This window comes from Dermacentor silvarum, chromosome 5, assembly GCF_013339745.2.
Source record: "Dermacentor silvarum isolate Dsil-2018 chromosome 5, BIME_Dsil_1.4, whole genome shotgun sequence".
Lineage (NCBI taxonomy): Eukaryota > Metazoa > Arthropoda > Arachnida > Ixodida > Ixodidae > Dermacentor > Dermacentor silvarum.
In genome coordinates, this window is record NC_051158.1 from 13,950,054 (window position 1) to 13,963,107 (window position 13,054).

At 48.0% G+C, this 13,054-nt stretch overlaps 1 protein-coding gene across 2 annotated transcripts in view; it reads left to right on the plus strand.

Annotated features, from left to right (window-relative positions):
* The window catches only part of LOC119452904 (caskin-2), a 341,285-nt gene that overhangs the window by 134,230 nt on the left and 194,001 nt on the right, over nt 1-13,054 (plus strand). Inside the window, exon 1 of one of the 2 annotated variants that reach the window (XM_049667374.1) lies at nt 255-860. The exons of the other annotated variant lie outside the window; for it this stretch is intronic. The gene's annotated coding sequence lies outside the window, so the exon portion shown is untranslated. Of the gene's footprint in view, nt 1-254; nt 861-13,054 lie in introns of those variants that run through there. 2 annotated transcript variants of the gene reach the window in all.

Genomic DNA, 13,054 nt, shown 5'->3' on the forward strand with positions numbered 1-13,054 from the left:
CGAACGCACGCGCTACAAATTATAATGGAACAGAAGCGAAGTAAAATCATAAAAGAGTTTCTATCGTAAAAATGCAACTCGTTCGTGCGAGCCACCTCGCGGAGGTGCTGTGAAACGACATTGAATGAGCGCGCGTCAACCAGGTGGCGCCACGGTATCCGCTTCCTGACTGACCCATTGGCCACCAGGTGCTGCGCGCTTGCTCCCGCGTGTTTGCCGCTCGCCCACTTTTATGTGCATTTTGATTTCTCTACCGTATCTCTCTTCGCTGGGCTTGAGCGGCGTGCGTTCTCCTCCGACTGGCTGCCTGCAAGTTCGCGGCGTTGCAGCAGCAGCGCATAGTCCCTTCTCGGCTGGCTTGGTGGTGGCGCGGCAGTGCGGGGAACGTGCCTTGTTTCTTTTTATCGCTTCGCATTCCGCGTTTTCAAAGCGCCGCGGCTCCCAAGGATTGGCCGTGGGGGCTGGCCAGCTCGAGCCGCCCTGGTTAGCACCGTGTGTTTTGTTCACTGTGACTCCGTGGTTCGAAGCTGCCTGGATCCGACGTTGTGTGATTCGGTGCTTTGGTGCGTGTGTGTGTGTTGGTGATCGGCGTCGTCCATGCGGTCCGTTCCTCGGCGTCGGTGTTGCCGTAGCAGCTTGGATCAGCAGCAGCAGCAGCTCGCCTCGCGAACACGCCGCCGCCGTCACGACAGACCGGGCCGCACGACGACCAAAGCTTCGCGCAGTGGCGCGATGCTCTGCCGAAGCGAACGTCGGCGCCGAATCGGATTACCTTCCTCTTGAACGCTTCGCCGCCGCTGCTGCTGCAAAGACGTCGGCTGTGCCGCGTCGGGATTTTTAGATGCCACGCAAACTCCTGGGTAAGTCGGAATGGTTTTCAAAAACCAGCCTGAGCCAAGTAGTGAACGCCGCGAAGTTCTGTGCGGCGGCGTTTCTTTCTCCACTTCTTGAGCGCGCGTTCGTTGTATGGTGCTTGCTTGCTTGTTAAGTGGTGGTGGTGGTGGTGGCGTCCTTGCCCGATTGCCGCGAGGTTAGCCAAGGCCGTTCGATGCCTGTGAGGGGAGTGCCGGACCCGTCTCGGCGCTGCGTGAAAAATGCCGACGCTCGTTTCGAGGCTTCGACTACTTCGCGGCGTGGAAGCCGGCTCGCCTAGGCGCGAAACGTGCTGCGTCCGCCGCGACTCCCGTGTGGACCCCCGAAAAAAAAAAAAAAAGATAAGAAAAAAAGAAAATGGCTCTTGTTTCTTTGTCGTCTGCTTCGTCTGTTACCGGCGTACCGCGCGGGACAGGTTGTTTATCCGTACTTTGAACTTCTGCTACTCCGTCTAAACTTCTGGAAGAAGCAGACGATTTTTTGTTTCTGTTTCTCATCTGCTTGCGTCCCTTTTTGCGTTGCCGTGCGGTGTGCGACAGGTTGTTTAACCATATTTCAGACGAGTTCTTGTTACCCGCTTTCGCGGCTGCCCCGTAAACTTTCGGAAGGAGCAGCAGCAGACGATTTCCGTATTTTCTTCGTCTGCTCGCTTTCCTTCCTGTCTCAGCCGCCGAGATGGGCTGTTTATCCGTATTTGTTTTGACTTCGGTTACTTGTTTCGTCATTTGTCTGGCCTCAACAGCGCCTTCTTTCTCGCGTTTCCGCGGTTTCCTCGCGGACTGTTTACTGATGTCGAAAACTGGTTTCGTTGCACTTATGGAGCGAAACGGCCGTTTCGAGAAGTAGAATTGTGTTCCAGTGAATGGTTTGCGGATACGTCGCTTGTGGTCTATTGCCCTCTTTGCAGAATGCTGTAAGAATAAGAATATGTAAGAATGCTGACCATACTTTTCGTCTAACCTACCCTTGCGTGCTCGACATCCAGACGTCGATTTTCTTTCCCCCCCGTTCAGATTCTCTTTCTGCACGTTGTGCAATAAAGCTGTTGGCCTCTGGCGTTTTTTTTCTTTTTAGTGAAACTTCTGTGCAGGTTGGCGGAAATTGAGTTTCCTTGAAAAAGCTCACCCACCTTCAGCAATGTGCGGTTTGTTTCCCCTTTCGACAGCTAGCCGCCAATTTCCTTCTTTCCTTGCCCCCCCCCCCCCCCTTTTTTTTTTTTTTTTTTTCTTCATTTTGCGTCAACTCGTTCGAATCCTCCCCTGTCGAACGGCTCTTTTGAAAGCACTTTTCCTACTTTATTCGCCTCGTTTTGCACTTATTATTTTTGAAAGGATCCGTAAGTTTCTCTGGATTAGTAAACGAAGCTTCCACGTGTGCGCGCAACCAGTGCTCGCTTTCCTCCTTTCCCTCGTTGTACCTCCTCTCCCCCGGTGCGGTGTAGCAAACCGGACATGCGTCTGAATGATCGTTAACCTCCCGGCCTTTTCCGTCTCTCTGCTTCTGCATTGTCACTACGGCCGCTTTTGCCTTGAGAGGAGGAGGCTTGATCGGCTAAAGAATGGACAAATGGACGCCGTTATGAAGTTCTCAGAACACCTCGCAGTAACCTCATCGATTTCGTCAGTGTGTACTCGAGCGTGATTGTCTATCGTCCGAGGGAGACTACGTTGTATTCCGGAGCTAGCAAAGACCCAAAGCGCGGCACAAATGCAAGGGTACACTTCGATATGCGTGACGTCACATTTACATATCGGCGCTGATGACTCTCCGCGAAACTGAAAAAAAAAAAAAAAGGATAAGTATGGCCTTCATTTGCTCCAGCAATCGTGAAATTTTTTGTTGTTTCTTTTTCCCAAGTGAATGAAAATGCGGTTTTGAAAGGTTTTTTTTTAGCCTCAACTGCTCCACAAAACATCAGGGAAATTTAGAACTACTTGTTCACCTTTATTTCTTCTGACCATGGAGAGTGCATTAGTACCAGAAAACGTGTGCCATGTTATTGAGGTGAAACTGATTAGCGGTGGTCGAACAGGGAATGGCGCTGAAGCCAGACGTTTCGACAAGAGGACTTGTCTTCTTCAGGGCTGCAACTGCCGTTCCTTAGCAGGATTTTTATGTATGTACGCGTAGCTCACTATCCCCCACCCTCAATGTGGAAGGAGGAGAATAAGCCGGTGCGTGGTGTGGAAAAGCTGATGTCACAGTTAACAAACATTAATAAAATCAATTAATGCTGTGATGTATTTGGTTCGCTGAACATATCCACTACTCAAAACTAGGTACTACATATCAAAAACGCTGCTATGGGCTTCGAGTAAAGTTTTCCGCGCTTAAGTCGGAATTGTCCGATCGTAGCGTAGAAAAAGAGAGAGAGAGAGATCCGTCGGGGTTTGTTGGTTTTAAAAGGACCGGCACAGAGCAACCGTGAACCAAACGCGGAGGTTTGCTCAGCCGGCCGAGAGACCCGTGTGGTGTAGTGGCGAAGAGAAATCCGGTTCCCTCCTCGACTTGGATCGCCGACAGCGTTTCGGCCACGAAGCCCAAGCAGGGGAGGGAGAGAGGGCGGGCAGGTCCGAAGTGCTGCTGCTCGGTGTGTGTGTGTGTTGACTCAACGAATTCCTTCCTGAATCCAAAGCGGGCCCCGCGAAGCTTGCTCGTAGCCGCCGCGCGTGCTAGGGACTCATCGCGCAGGCATCTCGTTTCTGTTTTGATTGGAGGGGACGACGACTGGGCCGCCTCTGCTCCCGTGGCGTGTTCTCTGGGACGGGAACCCGGGGTCCCCGTCCCGAATGGATCACGTGCACTGGTGTGGGTTTCATAAAGCCAAGTGCAAACCATGGTGTGTTTTGTGTGTGTGTAGAGAGAGAGAGATAGAAGCAAGTAAATACAGGGGGAGTAACCGGGCGCACGTTCAGCTTGCCATTTATTTACTTTCTTACCATATGTAAACAGTTTCCTTCGTCCTAGTCTTTCCTCTCTCCCTGTCCGCACGATTGGATTGAAAGAGCCTCTTGTTGGGCAAGTTGGTGTCTATTCATTCTGACTATATTAAGGCGCGAAATAACACACGGCACACGATGGAATCCCGTTGGTCCACGATGGGAATCAGTTGTTCTGAAAGGCGGGTCATTCTTTGCGCGTGACAGCTAAGAAATTTTTTCAATTGCCGTGATGAACAGCAGTCCTGTTGTCGCAATATTTGGCTCCGGGCTGAATCAGCCTGCCTTGTTCGCCCGCTGCTGGTTAACTGAAAATCGTTGCGAGTACCACACACCCAAAAATGACGTGCCCATATACGAAGTGGCCTCGCTGTGCTGTAGTGAACTCCACACGCCATGCCGCTGTTGGCGATTTCAGCAGCTTCTCTCCCAAACTAGTGCGGCCCCGATTTGGTTCGAACGTGGCCTTTACCGCGCACGATGGAGCAAAATAACCAAACAATAAGGAAGGAGAATTCGTCGCAGGGGCATCTCGTTTCTGTTTGATCTGGATGGAAACGTGCACAGAGAAAGGGGGGGGGGGGGGGGGGGATCATCGACCTGCGCGTTTACCGGCTCCCATGGGTGTCTCGTGTCGTTGGGATGCGAGCGCCATTTGTGGGGACCACCGCACCTCAACGGGAAATGGAATCGGTGTCGTCTTTCGAGCTCGGTTCTGTTTTGGCGGGGATTACATAAACACCCACCCGGGGACTGGAGCTCGAGTTTTTCGGTTGTCTTCAATTGGTCCGTGTTGTAGTGCTCAACACTAGCACGCCGAACAAGTTTGGCGCAGAGAGATTCTCACCTTCTGCTTGCCAAATCAAAAAGAAAAACACATCAATGGGGCCTATCTTGCTGCAGGCTTTATAAAACGCATCTATGCTCGTTGATCTCGAAGGCCGAGCTACAGCCATTTCACGGTGCCCCAGAATGGCTACCGTAAAGAGCCGGGGCTCACAAATCGAGAGGTTGTTGTTTCGGCTGCGAGTTTTCGTCTGCTGTGCAGTTTAGTCTGCTGTACAGTTTGGTCTGCTATACAGTTTCGTCTGCTGTGCAGTTTTGTCTTAGTTTTGTCTTCTGTGCAGTTTCGTCTGTTATACAGTTTCGTCTGCTATACAGTTTTGTCTGCTTGTATCGTTTGAAGACATCGTCCGCGACATGTCATATGTGAAGCGGCACGCAAGGAGCCGGGGTTGGCTAACCGAATATTCAGCACACATTGCTACCGTAAGACGCTGCACTCGTGGCTATTTAGGTAGATAAGGTGAAATCTAGGGGTGTTCGAATAGGCGATTTTTGAGATCGAATACGAATCGAATATAGTACCAGTAGCGAATCGAACAGTTTTCGAATAATGAACAGCCCGTATCACAATTAATATAAACCGATGTTCACACCTAATATTCTTAATGTTAGCAAGTTTCTGTCATTACAGAGTAGGTTATGAAGCATTGTTTATTAAAAGCACAAATGAAGCATCGGGAGCAAACAAGTCTAGTTTCTTCGCAGGCACAGGACATTTCAGAGTTTGGCTATAAGTTCTCGTGTTTTTTGTCTATACTATGCCCGCGGGGGTGATATTTTACCGTACCTTTGCTCCAATATTAGGTTTATTTCGGTGCAGTTGACGTTCTGAGATTTTTGAAATGTATTCGAAAAATATTCGCATTTGCGAATAGAGAATATTCGATTCGTTATTCGAAAATTTCGAATATTCCCACACCCCTACTAGAATCCATATTTTCGATTTCGTTGTAAGGATATTTTTGTTACAGCGAGTTTGTGCGCGGCGTAGCGTGGTCGTCTCGACAGCAAAGCAGCCGTTTGGGTATGTTTCTACGAGTATGGATTAGGCATGAGGACGCTACGCTGGTTTAGATGCCTGGTTACCGCCACGTACCCTATCAAGCTGACTACGCGTTGCGTACTGCCTTCATTAGCAGAGTAGGTCTGCTTACAGTTGCCCCTCTTAAAGCCAATAATCCTCTAACTAATGAACAGACCATTAAACCTCCTCCCCATTAATCGACTGAAACGTAAGACTAACTAGCAGTCCACGGACCGGCGATTCGGCTTCAGTAATCCGCAGACTAATACGATCCTCGTAAATGATAATTGCAATGAACTTGGGACTACGTCAGTCGTGAACTGAGTGGCAAGTCTATCGATGAACGTGCATGAACTTTCATGTTGGAGGAGACGCGGATAATTTCAGTGAATGCCTGGTGGCGATGAAAGTATTGCGGGAGCGTGCAATGATATAACTTTCGGTCAGATAGTTTCAACACTTCAGATGTGTTAATCAGGAGTCGTGTAATTGTACGAATCCGCTTAGGCTAACCCTAGCTAACTGGCGCTTGGTCAATTAGTCTGGAAGCCGATATAGTGCTGTGTAAATTGAGTCGAACGACGCAATCGTGTGTTACCGCACACACGAAGCTTCGTGATGACGTGCTCGGTTGCAACCGGTCTGGTTAAAAAGTGCGCACTGTTGTGGAAGTTACGCGGCGTGCTTAGCCGGCAACTAAGTAAGCTTAAAAAAGACTTAGTGCTTAAGTCTCGACACTGCATGCAACTCTCTATATGGCGCCCTTGAACGTGTTCTGGGGAACGATTCAAACAACGCAGTGGCACGCAGTATGATGGAGACTTCAAGTGACCAAGAGCGGTCGAACAAGTATTCTCGCTGAAGCCAACGTTTCGACGAGGAGACTTGTCAAGACAAGTCCCCTTGTCGAAACATTGACTCCATGATACGTTACTTGCTCGACCGCTCATGAAGCGCGTTTGGTGCTGTTCAGTGCTCTAATATTTAAAAGAGCGCTAATCAAAACGCCCTAATGTCAGACGACTTGTTTCACAGCGTCATAAGGTTCGTAGCATACGACGTTTTTTTAAGTGTCGTCTGCTCGGTCTTCACGAGTGCAGACTGCGTTTTGCATTGCCGTCTGGATGCTTTTGTCAAGCGATAAGATGCTTGAGCGATAAGATTGGGGAAACTCAAGTTTGCATGTTACTCGGTATCGTGCATTCTTATAGTAAACGTTTAATTAGTGTTCGGCCATCGCTTACAGCTGAGGCACGCGATAAAGAGCTATGCATGCACGCCCTCTATGCATGGATGTCTGCCTAACGCATCATATCAGCCTATTTTTTCATGACGTAGCCGAAGAAGCGTTGTAGTTGTAATTTGTTTATACTTGTTAGATGATCACTTTGAATGTGGATCGGGCGTCTGTCTGCACATATATGCCTGGTACTCGAAACGTCGGGCTCCAATACACACGTTCCGAGATATAACCGCTGCTTGAAGAAACAAGTTTGATATTGCCCCATGGGGTATCGCTTACCGCTGTACACGTCTGTCCTCTCGCTCACTTGGTTGGCTGACGTGGGCCGGCCCACAGTTTTCAGCGCGCTGCACCCTTTTGGAGCGATAACGCGTAGAGGGCCCCGTTAGCATCGTTACATCTGGTGATCTGTTTGTCCCGACTGTTCGGCACGTTTTTATTGATGAATCGGAAGGCGGCATTGGGCACTTTAACGAACGCGAGGAGTTTATCAAATGAAGAAAAATATTACCTTAATCTACCCGTATAGCCTCGCTAGTTGCTAGGCAGTTAATGAATCCGTTTGCCTTCTCGCTTGCGTGATGCAACCCGCGGGCAACGCTGGCTATAGTTTGGCGCGTCTGTACTCGCGTAACCGTCGCATTTATGCGTTGGCGTGCGTTTCTTTCTTGCTGTTGTGGGCTAATTAAAATGAGCGCTGCAGGGTCACGCGTGGGAGGTGTTGCGCAATGATTTCGCAGTGAATGTGCGAGACTTGCATTCGCAGTGCGCGCAATTAAAATATCGCACGGGTGAGCGTGAGCTATGGAACATTGCTTGAAGCTGGACATTGATTTTCTTTTCTTTCTTGTTCTTGTTTTTTTAAATAGCATCTTCTTTTGAAAAGGCAGTGTTTCCTGTTCGGCACGCCTTCTGTGTTAACTTTTCCGTCGTATGAGTATTGATTTCTCGGGGCCCTTCTGGTGCTTTGAAGTAATTCACTCGTTAAAAGAACGAAAAAAAAAAAAGTAGCAAAATGAAATCTGATGTTAGTAGTCGCTCCTCATCTAGCAGGATAATAGTTCAATTATTATTATTATTATTATTATTATTATTATTATTATTATTATTATTATTATTATTATTATATTATTATTATTTTTTTCATTCTGGTTGTCCGGAACTGAGTGGTCTTGTTTCTTGACTTATCGTCGAAATTCGAAGTGTGCCGTACATTTAATGTGTTTTTAACTTATTTAATGAGCAAATAACTAGCGGAATTATGTGCTGCGTTTGACAATATTTGGGGGCTGAAAACGGAAAATTTCTGATGTTGCTGATCGCCATTTAAACTATCTTTAAAATTTATTATACTTGACGTCGCTGGCGTCTGCATCTGTTGCGTATCACTCTACAACGAGTTGTTAGCTAACGCCGGTTATCGTAAGATACGTACTGCGATATAAGCACTTGATTTCACACTGTCACTGCTTGAAACGGCCTGATTGCGTTCGCAACTTCGCGAAGCGGGTTCTGTTTTAGGAAAACAACTTAACGAAATACTTCTGAACAAGAAAACTTTTGTCTAAAGCAAGAATAATTGAATCGTTAGGGACTCAGATTTTCGGCGATTCCTGCATTCGCTTGTTAATGAATCAGTCGAACCCGGATATATCGAACCCGCATATAACGAATTATTGTGTATAACGAACAGCAGTAAAAATACCCTTATTTTTTCTATGAAACTTTTTTTTTCATATATCGAATTACCGATATATCGAGTTTTTTTTTTGTGATCCCCTTCAGATTCGGTATATCCGGGTTTGACTGTATTTGTTATCTGAACTTTTGTAGTTGTTCACGCACCGTTGACACCCCATGGAAGTGGCTATGACGTCGCGCTGCCGAGCGCGAGGTCGACGGTTCGAATCCCCCGCCACGGTAGCTGCACTCCGATGCGGAAGTAATGAAAAAAAAAAAAAAAAAACGCTCGCGTACTTAGATTTAGATGCAGGTCAAAAGAACCGCAGGGGGTCATATAGTTATCCCCCGTTGCCGACTGCGCAGTTTCGCAACGTTAAACCTCATAATTCGATTTTACTTTCTTACGTATTTTCTCCAGTATTGCTTTCTAAAGTCATTTGGGGTGACGACAAGCTACCCGTGTAGCTTTTTTTTTAGCCCAAGATCACGACATCTAGCGTGTAAACTAGCGAGGAAAATTTATTTGATTGATTTTGGGTAATCCTTTTTTAAGGATCAGTAATAATTGGCTATCTGTAGTTTGCGTATTATGAAGTCGAAAGCCAGTTCGTGACATTAGAGGAATAAGAACGACACCGAGAGCAGGCGATAAACTAGGCTGATCACGAACGCTGACTACGCGCTTAATTGCTAGTCGGCGCTAGGCTTCGTCGACATGCAACGTGCGCCCGCTTCGGCTCGTCTTGCGCAAACAGATTTCCTTCAAAGCGCCTGTCTCTATGCCGCTCTCTTTTTCGCAGTCCTTTGCTTTCTAGTATATCAAGCGCAATAGGAAGGAGAATAAGAAATGCCTGCACAAAACGCGGGGAAATGAACGTGCAAATATCTTCGTATTTCGCCCACGTACGTTCACTTTTTTTCCCTCCCCCTCTGCCATAGCGTTCTGTAGTCGGTCAACCGTATAACCTTTGGTTCAGCCGCGTTTCCCCAATTACGACCTCCGGTGCGCTGCGCAACCTTGCGTGCTTGTACGTGAAACAAAAGGAAAGAGAGAAAGAGAGAGAGACAAAGAAAGAATGAAACGAATGCCGATAGACTACTTAGAGAGAAAGAGGACAAAACCAAAGGGGTCTTTCGTAACCACTGAGTGACGCAACGCCTCGGCCGATGATTGCCAACCCTCTCCCGTCGCTAACTCCTAACTGCTTCCCTCCTCCTCGTCTTCGCACTTCGATCGATCCAGGTACGCGCGACAGAAGCCCAGTTGGCGAGGAGGAAGCCGAAGGCAGCAGCAGTAAGAATATCTCCACCGGTTCACGCACGTTCACACACTCATACGCGCACGCAAAAAAAAAAAAAAAAAAAGGGGGGGGGGGGGAATCGCAAGCAGTCCTCTCCCGTGTGTCGTTCTGCCTGGAGCTCGTCATGGTGCGCGGGCTCTTGACGACAACCACGTGGTATGCGGTGCACAGTGTGCGTGTATAGTCTATACTCTCCAGTTGCGTGCTGTACGTCGATGCCTATAGGGGGTCTGGACGGCGGGTCCGGAACGAAAACCCGGAGGGATCAGTCCATTATTGGCCGCCGCTAATCCTGCCGTGCACGACGCCGCTGTTGATCAGGACGGTCGAGAGTGGATTAGCACCGCGCGTCGGGCTAGTGTTATCGCAGCAGCAGCAGCATAGTAGTAGTAGTAGTAGTAGTAGTAGTAGTAGTAGTAGTAGTAGTAGTAGTAGTAGTAGTAGTAGTAGTCATCGTATGAAACGTGGATGGAAAGGAATCGCTGATAAATATTACAAATGGAGTACCGCAGGCGGGAGTAACTTTTGCGGGAGTAACTGTTCCTCTCCCGTACCGTTTTTCATGAACTTTCGCTCGCCCCGCGTTGGAATGCGTACGCTATTATTGGACGCAAGTGGAGAGACATCCTAGTCAGCGACAAGCATGTAAAATGCAGTCAGTTAAGCTTTGAGAATCAAGCAGTTACTGGGGGGGGGGGGCAAGCAGCTTCTTGCGCTCGCTTCGTGCAGTGAGTGACGTTAAGGCACCGAGGGACTCGTTACTCTGTCTCCTTGCTGCCGGACTGTGCGACAGCCAAGGAGTGCATGGGAGAGGGACTCGAGTGTTGAAAGAAAGCGAATAGAGACGACAAGTTATGTATAAGGAACGCATATCAAGTAAAGATATGTGTGACATAAAAGGGCATACAATAAACACAACGAATGCGAACACGTCCGATTTAGTAAACTTCACGTGTGGTATGTGATCGCATGTGACGTGTGATCACGTGGTAGAGGTAAAGAGGGGAGGGACGGGAGAGGGCTTAGAAGAGCGCGTGCATATTTATAGTCACAGGTGCAAGTTGACGGTGAAGTACTCCGGAACACCTTCATTTCACTCGGCTCCTTGATGAGGCGGGGGACGTGTGTCGAGTGAGCTCCCGACCACCACTTTGCAATGTGGTGAACGCGGTTTAAGATCCGGGACCTCAAAAGCGATGCGACGTAATGCTACCACCCTTTCTCTCGCATTTACCACTAAATGGCCACTGAATTTATTTCTTTACAATTCTCTTTCAATCTGATTCTTACCCTTCATACATACGCGACCTCATACTAAATAAACCAATAAGGATCGCGCACCATTCGTTTATCCGTGTTTTCCGGTCTCCGTATTTCCGTACATAACTCGCGAAGAAAAAATATGTTCCTGCTTGATTTCGGGCTTGTAACGACACCCAAGAATGCAGCAACCAACGAATCCCGACTGGCTGGACGTGGCACCCGTGTAGTTTTCGCCGCACTGCTCGGTAATAGTTGCCAGGCGGGATCGTATATAGGCTGCTCCGCCTGGCGGGTTTTATTTCCTCCGCCGCGCGACTTCCCCCTTTTTATTCCTTTTCTCTGGTGGCCCGTAAGTGCCCGCCTGTTTCGGTGCGCCGAATGTGGCGTTACGTAACCACAGCCCGGGGCCCAGATCGCGGGTTATCGCCGAGCTGCCGAGACTGTTGCGAGAATGCCGCTCTCTTTTGCCTTGAACGAGTGTCGGCATGTTCTTGCTCGTTTCCTCGAGCGACGGCACCGACCTTCTTCGAAGGATTGGCCGCGAAGCCGAATCGATATATACTGTATAGGGGGATATGGTTGACTTGTAGTATTCTGAAGAATACGTTTTCGAAATGATGATTGTTATTAAGCATGAAATGCCTTTAGCTCCCGTTGTCCGCGACCTTCAAATGACCTTGAGCCAGAGCCGTTATCCGGGCACTCAAACGAGAACATCCGGTCGTTGTTGCGAGAACGAAACGAGATCATCCGGGCAAACAGTCAAAAGTTGAGAAAATGCGGTCTCTGGCCCCCAACCCTTTGTACCGGACCGCATTACATACGCTAGTTGCTGCCCAAACAAGTTACGAAAAAATATTGCTTCCTAGTACTTCCTAATGTTTGTTCACAGTATCACTCAAGCTATAACTTCTTCTACGCTGAAGTTTTTTATCCCTTGCGAATTGATTTTTTCCCCCGCTCCTTTCGACCAGTGGCGAGGGAAAAAGATACAGTAGCTGCTGGTAAACTGAAACCTTCGGCTTAGACAGTGTGCTTACACCACCTTGCTGAAAGCGCTACCGTGTTTGACACAGGATGGGTTGAGGTGCTGTCGCGTTTCGCCAGCAAATATGAAGCATATAGCTTTTTTCCTCTCTCGGTTATGCCCACAGTCAGTAATTTGCTTGTGCGTGCCGTGAGCCGGTGATCCAAATACCTTTATGAAAGAGAGCGACAGAACTTATTGTAGACCAGAGAAAGAGATTCAGTTGCTCTATAATAACGTCGTCTCACTGTAAAATACACGAAGCATCCTCCCAGCTCTTCGATTTCTTGTTTCTTTTCCGGTGGAGTCAGCAAACGCTTCGAATAAAATTACTTAACATTGAAACGTTTATTCAGTCCATCGTAATTAGGGACTAAAGGGGCTGTTAATTTGCGTGCATAAAAGGGATCTCAGAAAAGCGAAAGAAAACGACCTATCTGACAACATTCCCGCCAATAGGGGCACAAGGCCTGCCTGTATAAGTACATGAAATATTATACACGGGAAGACTGGGAAGCGGACAAGGAATGGTCAAATATAAGAGGTGGAGTAAGCGAACAAAATATGACACAGTAGAATTAAAAAACAACTATAATATATATATACATTGTAAGTGAAAATGAACCCTCTGGAGAAAAGTATACGCGAACGAAGCCTGCTTCTGCGTCACAAACAATATAGGACACTCGAACGTCCTGCAGTTTCTTACCGCTCGTCGAAAATGACAACTCGTAATTGCGTTTTCAGGTTCTCCCGCTCGTAGAACAATGGGCCTAATTTAGGTTCCGAAACGTAAGTACACGTTTGAGTCTGCAGCAGCCGTATTTAAGGCCCGGTTGCAGATCAATTGCGAGT